The following is an 18,739-nucleotide window of genomic DNA, read 5'->3' as shown; positions in this document are numbered from 1 at the left end:
CCCTCCCTGGGAGGCCGTCCCCTTCGGGGGGCTCTTGCCCTGGCACTCGTCCAAGGGCCACCTGGGCAAAGCAGCCTGCCCCAGGCACCTTCCATAGCTCAGCTGGCAGAGCAGAGTCCTGTAGCGGGTGCTCGGCAAGTGCCCTTAGGTTGCTGATTCAACTCCAGCTGAAAGGAGAGATTCTTCTCCCTCCCCCTGGCTGCAGGCCCGGCCTTAGGACCAGGCGGCTGCCTTGGGTCTGTCCCTTTGGGGCCTGCTGCTACAATTGACAAAAAGGTTTTGGGTACCAGCTGCCAATCTAATGTCTTGGGCTGTGCAGACCTTGAGTGCAATGTTACAGTTGCTTTCAAGGAGGGCACCATGGCTTAGTTGGCTAAAGCACCTGCCTCGTAAGCAGGGGATCCTGGGTTCAACTCCCAGTGGTGCCTTGTTGCCAGGTCAATGGGTCTTTTCTTCCCACCATTCTTCAACATGTATCTGGAGTTGGTTTTACCTTCAGTTGAGCTTGGTGGTGCCCTCACAGTGGGAGTAGGATAGTAGCAAAGAGCAGGAGGTGCCCTAGGGGTTTGATTTAGTGAGGCTTAGCTAGACTTGCTAAATCAAGCTCTGGAAGATGGATTGCAGCAGTGATCTCCACCTGAGTGAAGACATGGCCTAATGGTGCAATTAGTTAGATGCCGACAATAACGGCCCCACTGCTGGTAACTCACAGAGGCTACATCTACACTAAGGCTGTGTCTAGACTGCATCCCTTTTCCGTAAAAGGGATGCAAATTAGACACATCGCAATTGCTAATGATGTGGGGATTTAAATACCCCTTGCTTCATTTGCATAAAAATGGCTTCCACTTTTTTCCAGCTTGGAGCTTTGCTGGATCTTTCAGAAAATAAAACCTTAAAATAAGGTTTAATTTTCTGAAAGATCCACGTCTAGACTGGTGCTTTTTTCCAGTAAAGCACCGAGCCTGCATGTTGCACAGCACTGGTAGGAGACATGGAGGGTCTATTGGCACCTGCAGCCTCTCAGAACAACCCCCAAGTACCAGCCCTTCCCTCCACCCTTACTGGGGTCTGCTGGGAATTGCCTGGATGCCAGCCCACCCCAGTATCAGCCTAAGGACTGACTAGTCTGTAAAAGCTGCATCCTGGAAATGAGGAAGCAGCTAAAGTGACTCTGGTGGGACTTGAACCCACAACCTTTGAATGTCTAGATGGGTTCACATTAACCATTGCAGCTTAGAAGTCCAACGTGCTTTCCATTGCACCACAGAGCCTGATGGACTGCTGGTATTGATATCTCCACTCTCTTCTTTGCAGCTTGGCAATTGCTGGGGGAAAAGGAAGAGGAGCCAGGTCTGTCTCTTTCGGGAGAGGAGGTAGGAAGAGGGAAGGGGGTCACTGAGCCCCCAGCAGTGAAAACTAGGAACCAGGACAAAGCTGCAGTTGGAGAACATGGGCATCAATCCCACTACTTTTTGCACACAAAGCAAGGGGTTTCCCATTTCAGTTAACTCCCTGCATATGAGCACCTCACCTGCCCCACCCACCTTGTTCAAGACCCCACAAGGTCTCTGTAGCAGCCTGAGGCTCCTTTCTGAAGGGCCACTTGTGGGACTGACACCCGTGGGTCTGCTAGCTCGGAGGTTTAGGGGACGTGGTGCTCATATCACACAGACATGTTTTAAGAGCAAGCCCCTTGTTTCAAACGATAACGGGCTCGCTATTCCGACGCCCCTGCAAATCTCATGGCAGGAGGAGTGAGGGGCATTGCAAAATAGCGATTTATTTCGAACTAAGTGCTGTGTAGTCAGCACCGAATTACAAAATAAGCTATTTCAAAATTGACTCAAAAAAAGCTACACAATTGCATCGCTTATTCTGAGCTATGGGACACACCCCTAGTGATTTAGAGCCCAGCTCTGCCCCCAGATCCCTGCTCCACGCACCTACGTACTGACTCCCTCGCTGCCATGGAGCTGTTTGCATTGGCCTCTTCTCTCTGTCTGTAGCCAGACACAAAAACCCCATCTTGTTTTTCCACGAGCCCCATCTTGTTTCCCCCCCGCCCCCCCCCCCCCAGAGAGCAAGAGAAAGGCAGTCAGCCTTTGATGCCCTGGGAACACAGGTTTGCTGCCTGTCCCTGACTCTACCATAAACAGAAACCAGACAGTAAATGGGCTAGCTGACGACCCGGGGCCTCCCGTTGCCCTGATGGCTAGTACCAGTAATTGACACGCCTGCACTGTCCCAGGAGAGGAATCTTCGCCCATCACATACCAGAGGTGCCCATTGTCTGCATTTTTCCCAGGTGTAAATTATGCTTTGCACCCTTCGTGGGAAACTTGGCATTCAAAGCCATTTTTCCTAATTGGCCACTTGAAACCAGGAAGAAGCCTACATGACCCAAGGGGTATAAAAAGAGGTTCAGCCGCCCACCCCATTTGAGCTCCAATCATCTATACCTGCTGGCAGGTATTGATTGTCTCCCGAGGTCTGTGGGACGCCCAACCTCGCCCTACTTCTTCCCGAGGGATTGAGAGAAAGACGCTGGCCACGCCAAGTCTGGAACGCAGGGGTGAGAATATGTACCTGCTATGTGTCTATTTTGCATGCATTTAATAAGAGCTCAGAGAACCAAAGGGTTTCATGGTACCTGTAAGTGACTTATTAGTGTAATTTCTGTCCTGTCCTTTGTAGTGTCTGTGTTATCTGTAACACAGTAGTAGCATTTAACAACTAAGTTTACCCTGTAACAATAAAATAGTAACTGTTTAAGCTTTAACCTGACTCCTTCAGTTGCTGTAACAGAACCAAGCACAATTTAAAAGAACTTCAGCCGGTCATAAGGGACTCACTGCCCTGACCGTCGGCTGACAGAATTGGCGTAGTCGGCAGGATTGTGCTATTGGTTCACATACAGCAACATGAAGCCTGTCATGATAGACATGGATTTTAGTGGTATAAAGAAAGGGTTTGCCCAGAAAGGTTGGGGCAACCCAAAATGGGATAGAGAAATGTTAGAAAAGGATTGGGGAAATCCTAAGGAGTTGTGGGTACAGTTCTGTAAGTATAGAACTGCCTGCAAGCTAAAGAATGGGACAAAGCCTGAGTCTGTGGAAAGGAGCCACTTTCCATTTAGCAAGGAAAACAGGATCAGGCCCAGACAAGCAGGCAGAAATGGAAAACAGGATCAGGCCCAAACAAGCAGGCAGGTAACAGATAAGATTGAAAGCCTTGTGATAGAACTAAGAAAAAGGCAGTAAGTACTGGGAATCTAAACCCTTAAAACATACAAGAGTAATATCTGAAACAAGGCCAGTTTTTATTTTAGAGATAAGAAAGTGTTTTAAGAAAACACAGAGAATTTAAACTCTGCAGAGAATGGAGAGAATTGAGCAGTTGTGCAAATGCTAAAATGGTGTAGATAGAAAATTGTGGTTTCTTTACAGTCATTCTGAAGGAAAAATGGGCCCTTTTTCCAAAGGAATGTCTGTAAATAACCCAGGCAAATTTGACTCAAATCTGAACATTTGATTAGAGAGAGACTGTCAAAAGAACTCTAAAGGGAGGGGGTTCTATTGGAACTGAACTACCCCATTGAATAAAAAGGGAATGTAATTGTTGTACAGCTATGTAAAAATAGTGTAAGAAAGGTTCAGAGAGAATGTATGTGTATCTGTGTGTAGATATATATATATAGTGTAAATAATATGAAGTTTTAAGGTCCAGTAATCTTATTTGTTTGTAGGTTTAAAACAAATTGGTTTGGTTTACTTTTAGTCTAAGTTGTTTAATGAAAGTACAGGAAAACTGTAAGCATAAAGAAAGAGTTACACTATATGCAAAGTTTAATGTGGCTAAGTAGTGTTGTAAACAAAGATTGCACATTTTCCTGTAAACTATAGAATGAGTAAAAAAAAACTGCAAACAGACTAAAATGCTGTGGAAGCTCCAGGAGCCACACCAGGTTGTGATTTCCTTTGTGGTGCAAATGCCCTAGCTGGCAGCACAAAGAAGCTTTGCAGGTAATAGCTAAGTTTGATTAGCAAACTAGCTGAGATCAGAAAGTTCAAATTGTAACCCTCCAGAAAGAAAGAAAAAGGAGGTATTGGTATTGCTGTTTTAGTCCCAATAGGAGGTTGGGTATACTAGGAAAAGTTTAAATGTAAGCAGTCTTTTAAAAAGGCAGAGAGAAGACTGAGAAATTGGCATTTGTAAAGATGTTACCCCTTTTAAACAAAATCTTGCAAAGGTTCGGGCATAGCCCTTGGTCTGATCAAGTGTTAACTGCTTGTCCCTACAATTTCAGACCTACAAATTGGCTAACTACCTGTAAATATGTAAATCCTTGGCTCCAATGGAGAGGGAAACAGCTGCAGCTTTTGTCTTCTATGGAAAACCTGTAAAGAGGTGTTCTTCAAAATTATCTGAATATAAGAATCCAGATATGAAACTGCAAAAATGTAAAAGCCTCTGCTGCAAAAGTGGAGAGGTAGAAATGCATGTCCCTCAATACCCAGACAGAGCTCGATTCCCTTAAAGATGGGTGCTGAGAGTTAAAGCACCTCTCAGATTTTTTTTTTTTTCTCTCTCCCCTCAGGAATATGTTTAAGAAAAGGACCAGGAGGTATAAGGCTTAGTAAACAAGCTCACCCTCCTTACCAAATTAATAGTAGACAAACCTGTCTCATTGGGAAAAGTCATTTAGCAGGAATTAGGATGGACCATAACAAGGGGAAGGCAAAAAGTTTGGAGCCCTATAGGCATAGTTGAAGGAATAAGGAAAGTAAAGCAGACATTGGAAAGTTACTAGGAATGAGAAACATTTTCTTTGAAAGGACAAAGCAAGTGATTTGAGGGAATGTGAAGATAAAAGGTGGACTCCATGGGAGAATGGAAGGAATTAAGCAATGGTAGTAATATGTGAAGGGAAATCTTGTTTTAAAAATGACACCTTGTTTCTTTGCAGCCTCTTCCTTAAGCACTGTGCAAACGATCTATGCAAAGAAACAATCTAATGTAAACATTTTGTCTATGGACCCCTTTGTTAAATCTGCAAAGGAAAATTAGGGATTCTACTGAAACTTAATTGGCTAACTGCATAAAAGAATGAGCTCTATATATTATAACTATTTTGTGGATTTCAAATTGACTAGTTTTATTATGTTTTGGATAATGTCCTCTTGCTTAAAATTGCAAATAGACAAGGCACAAATTGGTTAGTGCTTCTGTTGGGCATTCAACTTTTAAGGACATTTAACTTTCTAGAAACCAAATTATTAGTTTAGAAATTCAAGCTTTGAAAGTTAACTGTTTTTTTTCAAGGCTGACTTGATAACACTTTTGGCTTCAAAGGAAAGTGGACAGAGAAGGCTGCTGCTGTCTCAGCAGACTTACACTAACTCCTGTGTTATATGGGCTGGAGCCACCCAGTGGATAACTAACTGGGAAATAGAAGGAAAACCTGTTTGGAGATTGGAATATTGGAAATGGATATACCAGTATTCAACCCAAAATGCCTTAAGCATAGGTCATGTGGCAGCTCACCAAAAGAATAACACCCTGACTGCACAGCTAAATAACCTAGCAGATGCAGCAGTACAAATTTTTGCTGCCCAGGTGGATTGGGAACACCTGTACATTTGGCTACATGAAACCTTGGGACACACAGAGAGCTGGTGTGGCAGGCACATGCCAGGGGGTGGCCTATCACCCACAAACAAGCCAGAGATCTGGTACAAGCTTGCACCCTATGTGCTGAACTCAGGAAACATAACAGAAAGGCAATGATTTGCCAGGCTAAGAGATGGAAAAATACTATGGGCAACCTGGCAAGTAAATTATATTGGTACACTACCCACCAGTAAGCAAGGGTGGAAGTATGTTTTAACTGGAATGGAAATTGTTTCAGGAATTGGTTTTTGCTTACTCAACCCCAGTGGCAACAGGGTTGTTTACAGTCATGGGACTAAACCACTTAATAGCCCTGGTCCCAACACCCCAGTTTGGGAACACAAACCCATGTACTGCACTCCTATAAGGGAAAAGGAGTCTGGACAACTGCAGATGCTGGGCTAACACCAATAACCATTACTGAGGCTTGGATTGTATCCAAGACCGGCAAACCTTATGTTTTATTACAGGAAACTGAAGCAATAGCCCTAAACAGTGCTCCAGTGGGACGGATCCCTCCCAATGCTGGTGTGGATCTGGGAAACCACCATGAACTTTTTGTATATATACACCGCTTGCTGTTGTGCTTGCAACCACTGTTGTTAGTTACAGACTATTGAAATAAGACATGGTACTCCAACTCGCCATGGTCTTCTTCCTCATCCCAACTGCTACTGCTGTACCAGAACACCTTACTTGACTCCTCTACTGGACTGGGAATCGAGTTTGTCCCTCTCAGCCCAAATGACTGGTGAAACAAAGTGACATCTTCCGATGGGGACCGGTATGGTTCGATGACAGCGACTACCGCAATCCTCTAAATAACTCTGGGGGGAGGTTAAGGGGGAAGGCAAGGGAAGTGGCAACGAACGGTATGGGATAAGACATGCTGTAACTAAAAATGTAAAGCCTCATGGCTAGATTGTCTAGCCCAACACCTAGGACTTCCGTTAACTCCATTCCTTCACTCTATTGTAAATGCTATATTAACCATTTTACTTGTTGTAATTGCTTACTGCATGCTTCTATGTATTGTTAGGCGTTTTGTGTACACTGCTACCTCCTCTGCACAAATCTGGTATATGGCATTGGGAAGCGATCCTAATCAATCCCTTGATCTAAATTATCTGATCAGACCCTGCTGATAGGGCGATTTTAGCTTCCTCCAAGGAGGGCAAAGGGTGCTGGCATCACCGCCATCTTGCGTTCTGGGACATAGTGAGGCGTGTCAAGGGGGTGGAATGTAGCCAGACACAAAACCCCATCTTGTTTTTCCACGAGCCCCATCTTGTTTCCCCCCCCCCAGAGAGCAAGAGAAAGGCAGTCAGCCTTTGATGCCCTGGGAACACAGGTGTGCTGCCTGTCCCTGACTCTACCATAAACAGAAACCAGACAGTAAATGGGCTAGCTGACGACCCGGGGCCTCCCGTCGCCCTGATGGCTAGTACCAGTAATTGACACGCCTGCACTGTCCCAGAGAGGAATCTTCGCCCATCACATACCAGAGGTGCCCATTGTCTGCATTTTCCCAGGTGTGAATTATGCTTTGCACCCTTCGTGGGAAACTTGGCATTCAAAGCCATTTTTCCTAATTGGCCACTTGAGCCCAGGAAGAAGCCTACATGACCCAAGGGGTATAAAAGAGGTTCAGCAGCCCACCCCATTTGAGCTCCAATCATCTATACCTGCTGGCAGGTATTGATTGTCTCCCGAGGTCTGTGGGACGCCCAACCTCGCCCTACTTCTTCCCGAGGGATTGAGAGAAAGACTCTGGCCACGCCAAGTCTGGAACGCAGGGGTGAGAATATATACCTGCTATGTGTCTATTTTGCACGCATTTAATAAGAGCTCAGAGAACCAAAGGGTTTCATGGTACCTGTAAGTGACTTATTAGTGTAATTTCTGTCCTGTCCTTTGTAGTGTCTGTGTTATCTGTAACACAGTAGTAGCATTTAACAGCTAAGTTTACCCTGTAACAATAAAATAGTAACTGTTTAAGCTTTAACCTGACTCCTTCAGTTGCTGTAACAGAACCAAGCACAATTTAAAAGAACTTCAGCCGGTCATAAGGGACTCACTGCCCTGGCCGTCGGCTGACACTGTCGCCAGGCTTCAGCGAGGACTGAGACTCAGGCAGGAGAATGTGACCCGGCTCCCTGCACCTGGGCCCTGCATTTCTCATCCCTTCAGAGACACTTGCTAGTGGAGGAATAAATCACAGTCACATGAGTGTAGATTATGAAATGTTGTTGTTGCCTTGGAAACTCCCCACAGACCTTCCCCTGGGGGTCCCGGGCAGCCCACTCACATTGCACAGCTCACTTTGAGGTGAGGGTGATGTGTAGACGCATCCATCCTGCACAGCTTACTTGGAGGTGAGGGTGATGTGTAGACGTGCCCACCCTGTTGAGGGCCAGCCTGCCGGGGGGAGGTTCTGGCCACTTCCTTTCCTTGTCTGTCTCAGACAGTGTCTACATTCCAGGGCTGTGTCTACACTGCCGGCTTTTTGTGCAAGAGCAGATGTTCTTGCAGAAAAACTTGCAGAGCGTCTACACTGCAGGCACGTTCTTGCACATTTAAATGTATAGTACAGCATCAGAAAACAGGGCTTCTTGCACAAGAGTTATTCCTCTCCCCACCAGGAATAAGCCCTCTTGCGCAAGAACTCATCCACAAGGAGGCAGTGTGGAGAGCCAACAGGGATTTCTTGCTCAAGAAAGCCCGATGGCTAAAATACCCATCAGAGCTTTCCTGCGCAGGAGAACGTCCACACTGCCATGGGCGCTCTTACAGAAAAGCACTTCTCTTGTGCAAAAGCACATGGGAGTGTGGACACACTGTTGTGCAAGACCTTTTGCACAAAACAGTTCTTGAGCAAGAAGTCTGCAGGGTAGATGTAGCCAGCCCCTCTCTCCAGGGAACTGCAGCCCCTCGACCCAGGCAGCTCCTCCCAGCATTCAGGAGGCACCAGGCCGAGAAGAAACCGTCTGACACGGTGCTGCCAGGCAGGGGCCTCACTGCTAGTTACTGTTCCTGTTCCAGGAGCAGAGCGAGTTTTACCCTGGGCACCGATATTGAGGGAGTGTGCCCCTGTTTGTGTGTGAGCCCCCATGGCACCCATTGGCGCCTGCTGGGGGGTGGAGGGTCCCGTGGTGCCATAGCTCCTCCTGGGGAGGGGTGGAGGGACCCCTGGTCCAGTATTTCCTGCTGTGGAGAAGTAGAGGTACCCCCTTCCCTATAGCTCCTGCCAGGAGGGACCCTGACCTCTTATCTCCTGATGTGGTTTCAGTTTTTCCCTGGCGGATGCTCCAGACATGAGGGATGCCAGCGCACTGGCCCAGCCCGGGCCGGCAGTGATGGTTTTTACACATGCAGGGAAATTCCCCGGCTTCTCCCCCTCACAGAGCTGCTGCCTTTCCCTGAGGGAGATGAACTGCGGGTGCGGGACAGCTCCCTGCCAGCAGGGACAGCAGCCAAGGCACCAAATATCGCTGGGTCTGCAGCCAGGGTTGGGAACTGGGCAGGGAACAGGAGACTTTTGTGTCACACACATCTCAGGTAGGATGGACCCTCACGGAGCCCAGACTGTGACTGGTCCTAGCCAGGAATGTGTCCGGGGCTGGTTTGTGACACTCTCAGGCCGTGTCTACACTGGGAGTAAGAGCGACGCTGCCGTGGTCAATGTTCCGGGCTCTAGGGAAGACCGGCTGATTGGAACTGAGCTGTGCAGAGTCTTGTAAAGGGAACCGCAACTTCTCTGCGTATTTGCCGAGTTTTATATGAGGGTTTAACAGAAGGGACGTTGTGAGCTCTGGAACAAGGTGGGTGGGGCAGGAAAACTGCACACAGGCAGGGGAATTAGCTCAAGTGGTAGAGCGCTCGCTTCGCATGCGAGAGGCAGTGGGATCGATACCCACATTCTCCAGTGATAGATGTTTGCTGCTTCCTCTTTTTTCACAGGCAGAGCCAGCCAGGGGCTAAGTGCTTTCAAGGGCTTCTTCCATAAGGCAATGGGCTGGTTTCTGCAGTGCAGGGGGTGTCCCATTTGCCTCACAGGGAGCAGTTCCCTGGCTAAAAGTCAGGCAGGCAAAGTCCAGCCTGTAACACCCATTGGAGGGGATTCACCTGCCTGGGGAGGGTGGGAACAGAACAGCACTTGGGAGCTTGGCTGCCAGCTGCTTAGCACATCTGGACACAGAAGACTCCCAAGACTTGGTTCTGCCAGGCTCCAGTTTCCCCTCTTCTGTTTCTTTTCAGCTCCCTGCAAACTGCCTCCCGGCTGTGGGTGAGGCTGAGTGTGTGTGAAACCAGCTGCGCTTTGGATGATTTTGTTAATTGTTTAAAAAGCCTCAGGCACCTCTTCTGCCTGGGGAGGTGTCTGGAATAGATGCCTAGTGTGACATCACCCTGGGGTTTTAACCCTTTAACCTCACCCAGGGATTGACAACAAGTCTGTCTCCTGTGTCCATCTCCGCCTCCGGCCAAGTGTTCGCATGTTTCATATCTAAGGAAACTCCTCCTCCCCTTTTCCCTGCCAGCCCTTCCCGAGCAAGCTGTACCCTTCTTTGCCAAAATTCCAGTCGTGTATTATCCCACCAAGTCCCTGTGATACCAACTTGTTCCCGCCTATTACCCATCGTTCCTGTGTGTCTATACCAGCGTCTAAGACACAGATTAGATTTTTGCTTCCCAGTGGTCCCATTGTAGAGAAATCCTTGTGATATTATACTTTGTATTAAGATCCTGTCCTTTTAGATCTATCTCTGTTAAGTGTTCTTATAGAATCCCTGTAACATTTCTCCTATAACTTTGTATTAAGATATATAGACCTTGTAAGAAAAAATGTCTTTTGATCTCTCCTCTTTCCTTGATTGCCCTGTTGAAATGAATGAGGCATGAATGGAGAATGAAAAGTGAGCACCTCCAGCAGCAGTTGCCAGGGTGGAGAAGGTCTGGGAGCCAGATCTAAGACAATACCTGCAAAGTGAGCTCATTAAAAAGACTGGACATACAGATGCCTTGGGAGTCAAGCAGCAAGTGCCTGCCCTTGGAAGAACTCTCTTTGAAGCAGCATTAAGAAAGGCGAGGTGATGACTAATTGGCTGCATGAGAGGGATAAATAGGAGGCATCTTGCAGCGGGACCCTGGATTTTTGTCTTGTCAAAATGGGAGCATGGATTAGGATCGGCAGAAGCCTGGCTGCACCCCTCCCCCATCTAACTCACCTGGACAATGTAGTTAGGAGGAGCAACTTTTGGTAACAACAAGATGGAGTGTGTTTGTGTGTGTATGAGAGTGATGTATCATATGCATATGATAAGTATTGACTATTCTATGTGTGATCAATAAATGTGGCGTGTTGCCTTATTCCTCTGAAAATGATCCCGAGTACTTCTTTTTAAGTACAATGCCGTGTCGCTCCTTTGTATCTGCGGTTACAGCCCCTGCTCTCTCTCCCAGGTGTCCATGTTGTTCACTTACCTGCGGGCTTTGGGCACCTGCCCCCATCAAACCTAATTTAAAGCATCCTCACTAGGTTAGCCAGTCGGCATCCAAATACTCTTCCTTTCTTCGACAGGTGAACCCCAGCCCTGCTGAGCACCCCTCCCTGCAACAGTATCCCATGGGCAAGGAAGCCAAAGGCCCCTGCCCACTGAGCTGTAGCTTTCTGGGCCCAGGGGCATGACACTGCCTGGGCTCGATGGCTGGAGGGAAGTGGAGAACGGCTGCACTTTGGGAGTCAAAAGTCAAAAGTGTTGCCTGGAAACATAAGGGGCATTTTAAAAAGCTGTTTGGAGGTGGGCACCATGGCTTAGCTGGCTAAAGCACCTGCCTCATAAACAGGAGATCCTGGGTTCAAGCCCCAGTGGTGCCTTGCTGTAACCTTGCTTGCATTTACTTATGCCCTTCAGGGACACAGAAGAGGCCTCCTCACTAGGTGCATCTAAATACGCTTCCCTTCCTCCACAGGTGAACCCCATCGCTGCTGAGCAGCCCTTCCTGCAACAGCATCCCATGGGCAAGGAAGCCAAAGCCCCCGGCCCACAGAGCTGTAGCTTTCTGAGCCCGGGGAGCCAGACACTGCCAGGGCTGGAGGGAAATGGGGAATGGCTGCACTTTGGGGCTACATCTACACTGGCATGAATTTCCGAAACTGCTTAAAACGGAATACTATTCCGTTTTCAGTTTTTCCGGAAAAGGAGCGTCTACATTGGCAGGCTGCTTTTCTGGAAAAGCCCTTTTTCTGGAAAAGCGTCTGTGGCTAATGTAGACACGCTTTTCTGGAAAAGAGCCCTGATCGCCATTTTCGCCATCGGGGCTTTTTTCCGGAAAAGACTAATGGGCTGTCTACACTGGCCCTTTTCCGGAACAGTGTTCCGGAATAAGGACTTATGCCCGAGCGGGAGCAGAATAGTTTTTCCGGAATAGCGGCTGATTTTGTACAGTAGAGCATCGTTGCTTTTCCGGAAATTCAAGGGCCAGTGTAGACAGCTCACAGCTTATTCCGGAAAAGCGACTGATTTTCCGGAATAAGTGGCCCAGTGTAGACACAGCCCCAGAGAGTCAAAGGTGTTGTCTGGGACCATAAAGTAGAAGAGTTTTAAAGCAATTTCATGGGTGGGCACAATGGCTTAGCCCAGCACATGGAAAGTTCCTGGTTCACAATCAGGCAGAAACACAGGGTCTGCTCCTCTTGCGGCTCCCCTTGGCACCCACAAGGCAGTTTGGGCATGCCTACCTTTTGAGAGAGGGATGCAAATGAAGACATTCAAAATAGTAAATGAAGCTGGGATTTAAATATCCTGTGCTTCATTTGCATATTCGCGTTATGGCGCTATTTCAAAATAACAGACACTGTTAAGGTGTGGTTATTTCAAGAGAAATAACTGATAAACCTCATTGTATTAATGATGCCCTTGTGGCAGGCACCATGGCTTAGTTGGCTAAAGCACCTGCCTCATAAACAGGAGATCCTGGGTTCAAGTCCCAGTGGTTCCTTTCAGAGCCCTTACTCACATTTTTCAGAGCCCTTACCACCCATGAAACTGCTGGTTCAGGAAAAGGCTGATTGGGGAGGCACATTGGAAAGAAACCATAAGCCTGGAGCTGGTGCAGAGGTGCCTGTGACTGGCACTGGCAAGGCAGGGCTCTGACTACAATTGCTGAGACAGGAGAGCCAGCGCCACATGCCCTTGTGATTCCCTGGGAGTGTCAGTACCTAGCGAGCCTGAGTGTGCAACCTCTACAGCTCCTGCAGCCATGGAGAGTGAAGATATGTGGGCATCAGGTGCTTCTCACTTGTGGTTTCCTTCTTTCTAACACTCCTCCCCAATCAGCCTTTTCCTGAACCAGCAGTTCCATGGGTGGCCTGGGGAGGCCTCTTCTGTGTCCCAGAAGCACATAGGAAAATGTGAGCAAAGGTGTCCAAAAGGCACCACTAGGACTTGAACCCAGAATTTTCTGTTTATTAGACAGGTGCCTTAGCCAGCTAAGGCAGGATACCCTGCTCAGGCAGTTTGGTGAAACTGTTTTACTCTATGGTCCCAGACAACACCTTTGACTCCCAAAGTGCAGCCATTCCCCATTTCCCTCCAGCCCTGGGGGTGACTGGCTCCCTGGGCACAGAAAGCTACAGCTCAGTGGGCAGAGGCTCTAACATGCACATCTCCCCCAGCCGCTGGGACTGTAGAGCTGCTCTTGAGATTTGGCACAGTTGGGGGGGAAAGAGAAGTGTCACAAACATTGATCATCTGGCTTGTAAACCCCTGGCTCTCAGGGTTTGGGTTGGAGTCCCCAAGTGGGGACCTGGCCTCCTTTGGTTTGGTCTCTTCCTGAGAGTGCAGAATTAGAAGAGAGAATTCCTTCCCCCACAGCAATCAGTTGGCCAAAGGGTTAGTAACAGACTATTTGCTCAAGTTGAAGTACTAGCAAGAAAAGCCTTTGTAGAGCAGTGGTTGTTGTGTTCATTTAATATGCAGCAAAGTGCTGGTTCAAAGCTCTCTAGGAAAAATAAGCTCTTCAGGTGTCTCTTCTGATGGGATAGGCATGTTCTACTCTGAGTCACAGGCCTCAATTCTTGAGTAGCTTGTTTCCCTGCTGAAGGTTGTGCAGAGTTGTCCTGGAAGCTCTGGTCCGAGGTGGTTTTGGATGCAAGTTTTACTTTCCCTTTTCCTCCTCCTTCTACTTCTCTTTTCTTCTTTTCCTTCTTCCTGGTGCCACTGTAGACACAGCCTCAGGATCTCTGGGCACTGACACTTCCAGGGAATCACAAGGGCATGTGGCAGCAGCCTCTGCACCTGCTCCAGGCTTGTGGTTTCCTTCTTCCCAACGCTCCTCCCCAATCAGCCTTTTCCTGAACCAGCAGTTCCATGGGTGGCCAGGGGAGGCCTCTTCTGTGTCCCAGAAGGGGATAGGAAAATGGGAAATGAAAGCTACAGCAAGACACCACTGGGACCAAAACACAGAATTTCTTGCTTATTAGACAGGTGTTTCAGCCAACTAAGCCACGGTGCCCTCCTCAACCAGGCTTGTAAAATAGTTCTACTCTATGATCCCACATAAGCCACAGCGCCCACCTCCAAAGCCTCTTTAAAACTGTTCTCATTTATGGCCCCAGACGACACCTTTGACTTTCAAAGAGTGACCAGTCCCCATTTCCCTCCAGCTTTCCCATTGTTGTGGTGTCTGGCTTCCTGGGCACAGAAAGCTACAGCTCAGTGAACAGAGGCTCTAACACGCACATCTCCCCCAGCTGCTGGGACTGTGGAGTTGCCTTGAGGTTGGGCAGGGTTGAAGGAAAACAGAAGTGCAATAAACATTGCTTGTCTGGATTGTAAACCCCTTCGTCTCAGAGGTTAGATTGGAGTCCGCAAGTGGGGGGCCCAACCTTCTTCAATTTGCTCCCTTCCTGAGTGCACAGAATTAACAAGAGAGTATTTCTTAACCCCAGAGCAATCGGAGTTGGCCAAGGAGTTACTAACAACATTTTTGTTAACATTTAAATACAGGTAAGGAAACCCTGAGGGGTGTTTCTGTGTGTTTCTAGACTAAGGTTCATTCAAGTGGTTTGTTTTTTTGTGGACCTTCCCCTACCGCACCCCTAGAGACTCTGGAACAAAGAAGACACGAGAAGAACCCGACTTTCTTCCCTTTACTGTGAAATGGATGGATCTAGGTCAGGTTTCACTCATGTGAAGTACCTGTGACAACCCCTGTGCTCCTCTGCCTCTCATCAGCAATGTCATCCACTTGGAGGGTGGGAGGAGCATGTGCCCTGAGACTTGTAGAAAGGACAACCTGAACAAACCAGAGTTACTCAGGCACCCTTCGATAGCTCAGCTGGCAGAGCGGAGGACTGTAGCGTGTGTTTGGCAAGTGATCCTTAGGTCGCTGGTTCAACTCCTGCTCGAAGGAGCTGTTCTTTTCCCTCCAGCCTGGCCTTAGCAGAAAGCAACCAAAGTGGTTGCCTTGGGTCCATGTCTTCAGTTGACTTCAGCAATGCAATTGACAGAAAGATTGTGGGGAGGAGCTGCCAATCACATTTCTTGAGCTGTGCAGGTTCTGTCCACACACAAAAGTTCTTTTGGAACAATGGCCGTTATTCCACAATAACAATGCAAGAGTCTACACAGCAATTCCGTTATTTTGAAATGATTCTGAAGTAACAGACGGCTTATTCCGACTTCTGCAAACCTCCTTCTACGAAGAATAACGCCTGTTCCAAATTAGCTATTTCAAAATAAGGTCAGTGTAGCTGCGCTACTGCTGCGAGTTTGAACTAGTCCCTCCCCAAGGCCATTCTAAGTTATTCTTCCTGGTGCTCTAAATCGAGGTGGCTCGTCTACACTGGGGAGGCTGCCTCGGTCTAGTCTGAGGTTTCCCTGCAGTATAGATGTGCTAGTTCGAAATAAGCTATTTTGGAATCACTATTCAAGAACAGCTTATTCCAAACTAAATGTGCCGTGTAGTCGTAGCCAGAGAGATGAAGCAGCAGGAGGGAAGCCAGGAGTCCAGAGGCCACCCTGAGAACTGAGTATCCCAGGTGCCCCATGCTCAGCCCACTCTATGGGTCCCATGGTATAAGGGGCAGCACCCATGACTTTGAATTCTGCAATCTGAGTTCAAATTTCAGTGGGTCCTGCTGGTGGGGGGCTTGTTATGAAGTTTTTCACACTGCACGGCTGTGTCTATGCTGCAGGCTTTTTGCACAAGAACCACTGTTCTCCTTCCTCGGCCGGAGAGGGAGCCAGCTCATTCCCCTGAGCCCACCTACAGATGAGGCAGGGTCTGGAGAGGTGACACAGCTGAATGGAAAAAGCAAGGAGAGAAGAGTTTCAGCTACCAGCTGAGAACCTCAAACACAGAGCTGTGTGATGGTCCCATAGTGTAAGGGGAAGGGGTCAGGTGTTTGACTCTTACAAGATGTGTTCAAATCTCAGTGGGACCCGCTGGGGAATGGTTGGTTTGTGTAAAACCTTGAGAATTGATCTTCTTGCCTCTCTGGCTCAATTCTACTTTGTGCTTCTTCACTTTCTCAATGTAAGGACTTTGGAGAAAACTCTCAAACATCTGCTCCAGTGGTGCAATGGGTCAGTGCACAGTATTTATAAAGTAGTGTGTATAGGAGACATGCTGAGGTTGTGAATTCAAACCTCACCTGGAGCAGTGGTTTTCAGTCCCTGCTGGGCTGCCTCTTTCCAGTGAACGCTGTGGGAGCTGGAATTCCAGCTCAGAGGAGGCTGTCAGTCAAAATTCCCCCTTCACATAATATGGCCGTGCAAGATTGAATGTTGGGTGGTCATGGAAGGTCCAAGGAGCTTGCGAACAGGTGATTGCTAACAGGGAGTTTTGAGAGGGAGTTCTCCAGGTGAAGGAGAAGCAGATACAGGACTCTTGAGGGAAGTGTGTTTTGTTATTGGGGCTTTCTCAGTGTGTGCAGAGCTTGTGTTTGGTGTGTGGTGGTTTGTGTGTTTTTTTTTTTTTTTTTTTTTCCTTTCCCTCCTCCCCCCCTGTTTGAGTGAGGCTTTAGAGGGGGAGTTCTCCAGGTAGAGGAGAAGTAGATACAGGAGTCTTGAGAGAAGTGGGTGTTGTGCTTGGGGCTTTCTTGCTGTATGCTGAGCTTGTGTTTGTGAGTGAGGGTTGTGTGTTCTTGTTTGTTTGTTTGTTTGTTTATTTATTTATTTATTTATTTATTTATTTATTTTCCCCTGTGTTTGAGAGTGAGGCTTTTTTTTTTTTCTTTTCCCTTCCCCCCTCCCCTTGATAGAGTTTGTGCTGTGATTGGTAGGGGCTGTGATTGGCAGGTGGAAACTGTTGGCTTCTAATTAAAGTTTGAATTGTAGAAGCCTCTGCTGATTGGCTGAGCCTTGGTAGGGGGAGGGGCTTTATAAGGCAGTGGGCAAGCGACCAAGGAGCTTGCGAACAGGTGATTGCTAACAGGGAGTTTTGAGAGGGAGTTCTCCAGGTGAAGGAGAAGCAGATACAGGACTCTTGAGGGAAGTGTGTTTTGTTATTGGGGCTTTCTCAGTGTGTGCAGAGCTTGTGTTTGGTGTGTGGTGGTTTGTGTGGTTTTTTTTTTTTTTTTTTTCCTTTCCCTCCTCCCCCCCTGTTTGAGTGAGGCTTTAGAGGGGGAGTTCTCCAGGTAGAGGAGAAGTAGATACAGGAGTCTTGAGAGAAGTGGGTGTTGTGCTTGGGGCTTTCTTGCTGTATGCTGAGCTTGTGTTTGTGAGTGAGGGTTGTGTGTTCTTGTTTGTTTGTTTTTGTTTGTTTGTTTGTTTGTTTGTTTATTTATTTATTTATTTATTTATTTATTTATTTTCCCCTGTGTTTGAGAGTGAGGCTTTTTTTTTTTTTTTTTTTTTTTTTTCCCTTCCCCCCTCCCCTTGATAGAGTTTGTGCTGTGATTGGTAGGGGCTGTGATTGGCAGGTGGAAACTGTTGGCTTCTAATTAAAGTTTGAATTGTAGAAGCCTCTGCTGATTGGCTGAGCCTTGGTAGGGGGAGGGGCTTTATAAGGCAGTGGGCAAGCGACCAAGGAGCTTGCGAACAGGTGATTGCTAACAGGGAGTTTTGAGAGGGAGTTCTCCAGGTGAAGGAGAAGCAGATACAGGACTCTTGAGGGAAGTGTGTTTTGTTATTGGGGCTTTCTCAGTGTGTGCAGAGCTTGTGTTTGGTGTGTGGTGGTTTGTGTGTTTTTTTTTTTTTTTTTTTTTCCTTTCCCTCCTCCCCCCCTGTTTGAGTGAGGCTTTAGAGGGGGAGTTCTCCAGGTAGAGGAGAAGTAGATACAGGAGTCTTGAGAGAAGTGGGTGTTGTGCTTGGGGCTTTCTTGCTGTATGCTGAGCTTGTGTTTGTGAGTGAGGGTTGTGTGTTCTTGTTTGTTTGTTTGTTTTTGTTTGTTTGTTTGTTTATTTATTTATTTATTTATTTATTTATTTATTTTCCCCTGTGTTTGAGAGTGAGGCTTTTTTTTTTTTCTTTTCCCTTCCCCCCTCCCCTTGATAGTTTGTGCTGTGATTGGTAGGGGCTGTGATTGGCAGGTGGAAACTGTTGGCTTCTAATTAAAGTTTGAATTGTAGAAGCCTCTGCTGATTGGCTGAGCCTTGGTAGGGGGAGGGGCTTTATAAGGCAGTGGGCAAGCGACCAAGGAGCTTGCGAACAGGTGATTGCTAACAGGGAGTTTTGAGAGGGAGTTCTCCAGGTGAAGGAGAAGCAGATACAGGACTCTTGAGGGAAGTGTGTTTTGTTATTGGGGCTTTCTCAGTGTGTGCAGAGCTTGTGTTTGTTTGGTGTGTGGTGGTTTGTGTGTTTTTTTTTTTTTTTTTTTTCCTTTCCCTCCTCCCCCCCTGTTTGAGTGAGGCTTTAGAGGGGGAGTTCTCCAGGTAGAGGAGAAGTAGATACAGGAGTCTTGAGAGAAGTGGGTGTTGTGCTTGGGGCTTTCTTGCTGTATGCTGAGCTTGTGTTTGTGAGTGAGGGTTGTGTGTTCTTGTTTGTTTGTTTTTGTTTGTTTGTTTGTTTGTTTATTTATTTATTTATTTATTTATTTATTTATTTATTTTCCCCTGTGTTTG

At 47.4% G+C, this 18,739-nt stretch overlaps 1 protein-coding gene and 6 non-coding genes across 7 annotated transcripts in view; 5 read left to right on the top strand and 2 right to left on the bottom strand.

Annotated features, from left to right (window-relative positions):
• Window positions 1-18,739, bottom strand: part of LOC142821521 (uncharacterized) — a 414,847-nt gene that overhangs the window by 102,149 nt on the left and 293,959 nt on the right.
• TRNAT-CGU (transfer RNA threonine (anticodon CGU)) lies at window positions 355-428 on the top strand. The gene has a single exon. It is a non-coding gene; the product is annotated as a tRNA-Thr (tRNA).
• Window positions 1,170-1,274, bottom strand: TRNAR-UCU (transfer RNA arginine (anticodon UCU)). The gene is made up of 2 exons: window positions 1,238-1,274; window positions 1,170-1,205 (listed from the first exon to the last, which is right to left on the bottom strand). It is a non-coding gene; the product is annotated as a tRNA-Arg (tRNA).
• TRNAA-CGC (transfer RNA alanine (anticodon CGC)) lies at window positions 9,526-9,598 on the top strand. The gene has a single exon. It is a non-coding gene; the product is annotated as a tRNA-Ala (tRNA).
• On the top strand, window positions 11,475-11,548 carry TRNAM-CAU (transfer RNA methionine (anticodon CAU)). The gene has a single exon. It is a non-coding gene; the product is annotated as a tRNA-Met (tRNA).
• Window positions 12,599-12,672, top strand: TRNAM-CAU (transfer RNA methionine (anticodon CAU)). Its single transcript has one exon. It is a non-coding gene; the product is annotated as a tRNA-Met (tRNA).
• Window positions 14,998-15,087, top strand: TRNAY-GUA (transfer RNA tyrosine (anticodon GUA)). Its single transcript is given in 2 exon segments — window positions 14,998-15,034; window positions 15,052-15,087. It is a non-coding gene; the product is annotated as a tRNA-Tyr (tRNA).

The sequence above is a fragment of the Pelodiscus sinensis genome, chromosome 31, assembly GCF_049634645.1.
Source record: "Pelodiscus sinensis isolate JC-2024 chromosome 31, ASM4963464v1, whole genome shotgun sequence".
Lineage (NCBI taxonomy): Eukaryota > Metazoa > Chordata > Testudines > Trionychidae > Pelodiscus > Pelodiscus sinensis.
The sequence above is the reverse complement of the archived record's forward strand: the minus strand, read 5'-3'. Positions and strand labels throughout refer to the sequence as shown.